The sequence below is a fragment of the Mus pahari genome, chromosome 11 (assembly GCF_900095145.1).
Source record: "Mus pahari chromosome 11, PAHARI_EIJ_v1.1, whole genome shotgun sequence".
NCBI classification, from domain to species: Eukaryota; Metazoa; Chordata; class Mammalia; order Rodentia; family Muridae; genus Mus; species Mus pahari.
In genome coordinates this window covers 10579674-10588130 of record NC_034600.1, presented here as the reverse complement: position 1 = coordinate 10588130, position 8457 = coordinate 10579674, and positions in this window count along the sequence as shown.

Sequence of the window (8457 nt, the reverse complement as noted above, 5' to 3'; positions counted from 1 at the left end):
GGTCCTTCTCCTTTTCATTTCTCTACTGTGTGGTAATTTGGGAAACAGTTTCCTCTCTCCCTTCCCCCCTCTCTCTCTCCTCTCTGTGTGTATGTGTATGTAATTGAATATTCGACTACAACATCAATGTGTTTTATGAATTTGGATTTATTTTCAGTATTTGTTTGTTTGTTTGCTGTTCACAGAGTATTTTTAGAAAACAAGAGAAACATTAATCACTAGATAAATGTTCTTACTATGAATATTTTTGGTGACCTTCAACCATAGTGTGTCCATCCACTGGTAAAATAATAACATCTCAAATTACACGAACAAACCGTCAATCACACCCCCACACTGGGCCTTCTCCCCTTCTCCTCTGAGAATAGAGTCCTCCCCTTTGTATTACCCCATCCCAGCACATCAAGCCAAGAGACACATCTTCTCCCACTGAGGCCAAACAAGGCAGGCCAGTTAGAGAAACAGAATCCACAGACAGGCCACAGAGTCAGAGACTGCCCGCACGTGCTACAGCTGTTGGGGCTCATGCATGAAGACCAAACTGAACGTGTGCTACATATAATGCACTTTTTTGTTTGTTTTGTACTGTTTTGAGACCTTGATCTCTACTTACCTATGGTCTTACATTATCTTTCTCACCCCTCTTCATCATCTAAAAAATTAATCCCTAGAAGTGTTTAAATAAAACCATAGCAATTCACTTCATAATATTTCATTGAACATAGGCTTTATTATTAACACCTATTGTCATTGATGATATTTATGCTATTCTTTTGAATTGATAAATTATTTTCAAACATAAGTGTCAATAACATTTACCACTTTCAACATTCTTAACTGATATATTGTTATAAAGTAGTTTTAGAATTAAAGACTTTGGAAGAAAAAGTATTAACAGGAAAATATTGTTAGCTTGTCAATATAAGAATCATAAACTTCCTTTTAAATGAAAGCAAATAAACTTATTGAAGGCCCTGATTATGGCCAAATCTAATAAGCTACACTTCAAATCAAATAGCTTTACTTTTATATCAAAGATACAAAATTATATCAATGTGTCAGGAGGAAAAATATCTGAAGAGTAAATTTACCAGAAGAGTTAGGAGAAAATAACTTGGTTTTAAAAAGAAGATAAACACCATAATGAACCTAATTTAGAATTGAAAAACATAGGCATTACCTTCTGTTCTTTTTGGCTTTTCTTTTACACATTCAACCATACTTTGAACTCCTCAGAGTTAACTATTCTTGTTGTGCATTCGATTTTGCTATCATTTCTATATATTTTAAAATATAGTTTATTTAATAAAATTATTACTTAATGCAGTTTTCATACTGTTTTATCCAATACAAGCCGCAATTGTGAAAAGTACCTACAAGACTGGGTCCTAGAGCCAGAAGTCTGTCCTTAGGAGAAGAGATTTGACACAGAAACACATGTCCGTAGGAAATCATTATGTGACAATAGCATCAATGGGCAAGTTAAAGTTTCTTGCACACCCAGGAATGCCAGTGACTATGAAACCACACTGGAAGAAGTTGAGAGATGCTTGGAGAAACCACCTATAAATGGTCATAGGAATGTGACTGATCTAATGGTGTGGGTTTTTATTTCTACTTTCTGGAGCAGTGATGGAATAACTTCTATTTTATAGGATGCACAATTTGTGATCATTTGTTATAGCAGATTATTTGAAATTATTTTGAAGGTGGAAAGAATTCCAGTGTCCTAGGTTGCAACAATAAATAAAAAAAACTGTTATGTTGTAATGTCAATGATTTTGAGTATGATTTTGTGCATAGGTGGATCTCAACACATTAAGATTTATCCTTTTCCATGTTAAAAATAGCAATAATAAATAAATTCAAAGGGGACATTCACAATTCCTATGCAATTAAGTAAATCATTCCATGATCAGATTCTCTTCCTTCTACTCTAGTAGATACTATATAACCCAACCCTGCCTCAAGTTTGTAGTAAAGTCCATAAAGGTCAGAGGCCACATGTGACTCAATCCCATCTCAGAGCTGTCATTTATATATTTCTCCATGGGAATTCTCTAACATGCACTCTGGTGACCTTTCTTTGGAAATAGTTCAAAGTAAATAGTTTAAGATGGACTAGGGAAAAAAGGAACCCTGAAAAGACATGCACTCTTTTATTTTCTTGTTCTATATGTGAAAGCTGAATGTAAGCCAAGAGTACAGACTAGGACTAAAATTCCAGCAATGAGTAGAAGGACAGTAGGATCATGACTTGAAGGTCAGACGAAGTTTCATAGCTATACGTTATCTTAAATAATAAATAAAAAATTGTAAAAGCCCAATGGTTTCCTTAAATGTTCTATAAAGTGATTGGTAAAGGTTGATTCTCTATCTTGATATCCTCCCCACTCCCCGATCCTATATCCTTTCCTACACAGCTCTCAAATGGAAAATCTAGTTTTGACTAGCAATGAGCAAATTTCCCCCATTTCTCATGTTAAAATGAGTACTCACATGTGTTTCCTTAGTTTCATTTTTATTAAACATCAATTTAGGAGAGTGCTCCAATTATACATTCAATGTACAAAAATATATTTGCAAACAAGTAATTATTTCAGCATAGTGGCTCTTATTATTCTTAAAGAGAATGGTCATGATATGACAAATGATAGGTGTATGGATTTGAAGACTTACTTTTAATACCTTCTAGAGTATGCATTTTGCAAAATTATATCAAATAATTGTTTATACTTATCCCAAGAAAATTCTTAATATGTCGATGAATTGCAAATGATTATAGAAATATATTGAAGTTGATTGCACTCCATGTCTTTATCCAACAGATGGGTTATAACATGCACAAACAATACATATATATCCTTCCATGTACAAGAAATAAGTATAACTGCCTTGAGAAATTTAGAAATTTACCATAAAATTGAAATTGTATTCACTAGCCAAAATGCTAAGCCCACTTCACACCAAGAAGAAAACTAGGGGCTTAAGTGAGTACAATGGATCACTATTTACATAACTATCATTTTCCTATATAAAGAGCTACCCTGGTGAGTGCTATAACACTGGCAATTAGTTCTAATTAGTATTTCTGCCTGTAAATGCTTGAGTCCACTTTCAATTACAATTTTGTGTGTGTGTGTGTGTGTACCTTCACAGTTACTCTAGTAAATATGATGGCATGGTGCCTAGTATATTTTAAACTTAAACTATTCAGCCACATAGTCCCACTCAGGTGAGCAGTGCCATACTGCTGTCCATGTAGGCGTCACATTTTCTCAGCTTTGATGTGGGCCTCAGTCTTTGACTTTGGTGACACTTAGGGCATCTACCAGCAAAGACCTCATAGAATAAAAGTGGAGGAAATTAAATCCACAGGCAATACAGGGTGCTCTTCCTCCTGTAGGAGTGTGGTGTAATCACCAGTGAACTGACAGCTAAAGCACCATATTTCATATGCTTTTCTGGGGATTTCTTACCAACAGATTTCAAAGTGCAATAGACACCAATCTTCAAAGAATTGTTTTGAAATTGTGAATGATTATGTAGCTTCTGTTATGATATGTGTAAGAAATAGTACAATTATCCATAAAAGAAGCCTGTACTGCAGTAAAGGGTAATTTCATTGTGATGTGTTATGTTTCTTCTATAAAAACGCACCTGTACCTGTAAGTATTGCTCCAGTAGTCTTGTGGGTTTTGATAAGTCAATGTGACAACTACAGGATGGAGGCTGCCCCATCACTTCTCTCAAACTTGGAGTGAAGGATCAACATGTGAGTGAATCCTGGTTTCTTAGAAACTACTGTGACTTCATGCCCAGCAAAGCACACATCTCCAACATAGAATGAAAACCCAATCCTCCTCATGATTCCAGTACATTATCCAGGGTTACTCTAAGGAGACAAAACTAAAATGTTTTCAGTAAATATTTATTGTACCAGAAATAATAGCAAAGTTTGATGTTCTTAATTGTTAGGAACAAAGCAATATTGTAGAAACATTTCTTTAAATTTTTATTATGGCCTTAGAGTTGTGCCTAAATTCAATGAAGTTAGACACTTAGGAACTCCTGAGATCTAAGTTTACAGAAAATATTCCAGTAGATGACTCCTGAAAACACAGATCAACAATTAATAAATGGGATTCCATGAAGTTGAAAAGTTGTAAGGCAAAGGACTCTGTCAATAGGACAAATGAGCAGCTCAGAGAATTGGGAAAGATTTTCAAGAACTCAACATCTGACAGAACGCTAATTTTCAAATATATACAAAGAACACAAAAAACTAGACATCAACAAGCCAAATGATACAATTCAAAAAATGAAATACATGTCTAAAAATAAAACACGCAATAAAGGAATTTCAAATGGCTGAGAAACACTTAAAGAAATGTTCAACATTCTTAGTCATCAGCAAAATGCAAATCAAAATGACCATGAAATTCCATCTTACACCTGTCAGAATTCCTAAAATCAAAACACAAGTGACAGCTTATGCAAGAAGAACACTCCTCCACTCCTCCCTTGATAGTGGGAAAGCAAACTTGTACAACTACTTTGGAAATCAGTATGGTAGTTTCCTTAAAAAATTGGGGATTAATCTACCTCCAGACCCAGCTATACCATATAGATACTATCCTACCACAATGTGTCGACTGTGTTCATAGTAGCTCTATTTGTTACAGCAAGAAACTGGAAACAACTGAGATGTTCCTCACCAGAACAATAAATAAAGAAAATGTGATACATTTACAAAATGGAAAATTACTCAGCTGAGAAAAAAATAGTATCATATACTTTTCAGATAAATGAATTTAACTAGAAAACCTTATCCTTAGTGATGAAACTCAGACTCAGAAAAACCCACATAGTATATGCCCATTTTTAAGTGGATATTAGCAGTGGAGTTTTCTATCCACCACTAATTATCTGTCTGTATAAGGCCTCCTCAAATTCCTTATTGGAACAAATCATAGTGAATAGATGGGGCTCATTTCTGAGTTCATGAGTAAAATGCAAATTCAAACAGCTGCTGCTAATCTCTTGCATAAAAAAGATTGGATAAGTTGTTCCTGTTTGCTTACAATCCAGCTTTTCCCACATTCTGATTAAGTGGCAGGCCTACCCAAGGTAAATGATATATGAGTGCTCTCTGCAAGGCTACGCTACAGATACTATTATTAAAAACACATTGCAAACTTTTATGTGATTTTTCAAATGTATTTCATGGTATAGAGGAAATATAAGAAATGAAAGCCCACACATGAACAAAGAAAGAGATGAGGTGTACTATCCTGCCAAAAAGTTTTCATTATCATACCAGATTAATTTCTGTAATGCTTTTCACATTGAAACTGAAGATCAAGAACAAAAAGGAAGATTTGATTACAGTGACCTGCAATGAGCAGCGTTCTCTAATCTTACTTTTACTAAAGAATTTTACTATTAACTTATGAAATGTGTTCACTCACAAAGCTGCAAAGAGCACTGCGACATATCTGGTTAACCTATTCATGATTTTCTTGAAAACTGAGATCACTGTGTTATTAGTATAAGACAAGTTATGGTGGATAATATTTATTGTTAAATTGACAGTATCTAGGTCATCTAGGAGAAAAATGGCTGGCCATGTGCCTTAGTCAGGGTTTCCTGCACAAACATCATGACCAAGAAGCAGGTTGGGGAGGAAAGGGTTTATTGGGCTTACATTTCCATACTGCTGTTGATCACCAAAGGTTGCAGGACTGGAACTCAAGCAGGTCAGAAAGCAGGAGCTGATGCAGAGGCCATGGAGAGATGTTCTTTGCTGGCTTACTTCCCCTGGCTTGCTCAGCTGGCTTTCTTATAGAACCCAAGACTACCAGCCCAGAGATGGTCCCACCCACAAGAGGCCTCTCCCCCTTGATCACTAATTGAGGAAATGCCCCACAGCTGGATCTCATGAGGGCATTTCCCCAACTGAAGCTCCTTTCTCTGTGATAACTCCAGCTGTGTCAAGTTGACACAAAGCTAGCCAGTACACCGCGTGTGTGAGAAAGTTTCTAGATTGAGTTCCTTGGGGTTGGCCACCTGCAGTAAAAGAGAATGGCACCATTGCAAATGTCAGGATCACAGGAAGATAAAAAGGAGAAGAGACCAGACCACCAACAGTACACAGTGGCAACAGCTGTCTCAATCTTCTGGGGTAGTCTTTCTCATGTTATGAAGGGTTGTATTATCAAATTGTGTGGTCTATAGGGAGAGATGAGCAAGTGCTGCAATCCGAAATGAATAGTATGAAGTTAGCATTGAAGGAATGTGAGCAAATTAAAAACTACTAAGAACAGTACAGAGAAAACAATTACATTTGTTAAAAAAGAATGTTAGAACCATTAAAGAGAAATGTCATGCTTTTCACTAGGCTAATGAAAGGTGCTCTGAGTGCAAGTCTTTGTCCACTGATGTCATCCCTGGGAGAAATGGAGGTTGCCTAAAAATGTGTTTCACCAGGGTTAGCAGACAGATGCTAATATAACTATAAGTCCTAAGTGGCTATATCTCACATTGGTAGCAGAACTTGGCAGAAGTATTCCATGTCAAGTGGTAGTGGTTTTATAGTCACTCATGGGATACAGGCTTACACCACATATTTAAAAGCTGGTCTGGCTAAGAAATGTGTGATAAGATCAGAGTCTGACAAGGAGGATCCAAGAGGCCACAAAATGAGGTTGGAAAGGTCGAACTGAGATCAGTAGAGACTCCAAGATGTTGGTGATGCAAGGGCCATGGGATGTCTGCCAAAAAAAAATATCAGGCTTGGAGCTGATCCAGAATGAGAGAGAAATTATGCATCATGCAGGCAGTAGAGATAGAGAAGTGGTACTACATAGTCCCTGTGGAACCCAGATGATAACATCTTTAACTACAAATGCTTAATATGGAGCAGCAGCATTTGGGGTTTCCTCTGATGAGTCAGTATTGCATTGGTCTATTCTTTCCTTACTATTAAAAGAGAGTGGGTTTTTAAATATATTCTAACTGTATAGCTTGTACTTTGATGTTATATGAGCTTATATTGAAGAGACTGCAGAGTCTGAGAAATAAAACATCATTAGAATTTTGAAGAGTATGAGTACTGCTAAGGACTATGGGGAATATTGATGTTGGGCTAAACATATTTTCAGTTATGAGATAATTATGAATCTACCAAATATATTTAAGAGATTTGTTGGTGTGTCAGATTTACAAGGGTTGAACTTGTGATGCTTAATAGTGAAAACTAATTTGACAAGATCTAGATAACCTAGCAAAAGATGTATGGACACTTATGTGTCAGTTTTCAGATTAGGTTAACCAAAATAAAAAGACTCACCATAGCATTAACATCAGCTCTCATTTGCTTCCTGAGTCTGAAAGCAAATTGACCAACTTCTCCAATCTCTGTCCACCATGTTTTTCCAAATGTGATAGACTATGAAAAAAAAAGGGAACCCTTCCTTCAAGTCGCTTTTGCCAGGTATTGTGTCCATTCACTGGTATAAGGATATAGTGTGATACCCACTGACTAGAAAGAAAGAGGAAAATTCTAATTTGCATGGCTTGTTAATTACCATGATAGACAGATTGGGATCAATTTTAAACTACCAAGGTTTTAGCAAACAGTGAGGGAAATCCCTGAATCATTAACAGCTTGGTTCAACATGTATGTATCTGTCTACTTTTTATTGAATAAGATATCTGACCAATAAAACCATTCTAAAAGATACAATGACTTATTTGGGTTCACAGTTTCAGAAGACAGTCCAGTATTGCTTGTTCTTATGCACTTGGTCTTAGAACATCAGACAGATTACACTTTTCTCAATTTCATGTTAATACAGGAAGATACCTAGAGGAAATGTATCTCAGGGACATGCCTACAGTAAACTACTTCCTGCAAAGAAAACCCTATCTCTCACCTCTTACCACATTTCATTATGCCACTAGACTTTAATTCTCTTTGAGGTTAAATCATCACTCAGCACTTAGCCTTGTAGTGTAATTGTTTCAGAAACACACTTTAAAAGTTTCTTTTATCCATTTCCTAAGCATTTTACAATCTATTGGGTTGATGAACAAAATTTGTCAGCACAATATTATAGTATTTTATCTATGAGAAAAAATGTTTAAATATAAGTTATTGTTCTCTTTCACAGTTTGTGTAAAGTCACACTATTTGTTTGGAGAGGGGATTTGTGTTTTGCTTTTTAGATTTTTTTTATACTTTTACATGCTACATATGTACGATAATTATATCCAAGATTAAACAAAAGTAACAAGAAAATTCAAAGCCAAAATTCCCTCTTCTCTGTTGTTTGCCTAGAAAAACCTACTTTAAAAATGAGTTCAAGGGGCTGGTGAGATGGCTCAGTGGGTAAGAGCACCCGACTGCTCTTCCAAAGGTCCGGAGTTCAAATCCCAGCAACCACATGGTGGCTC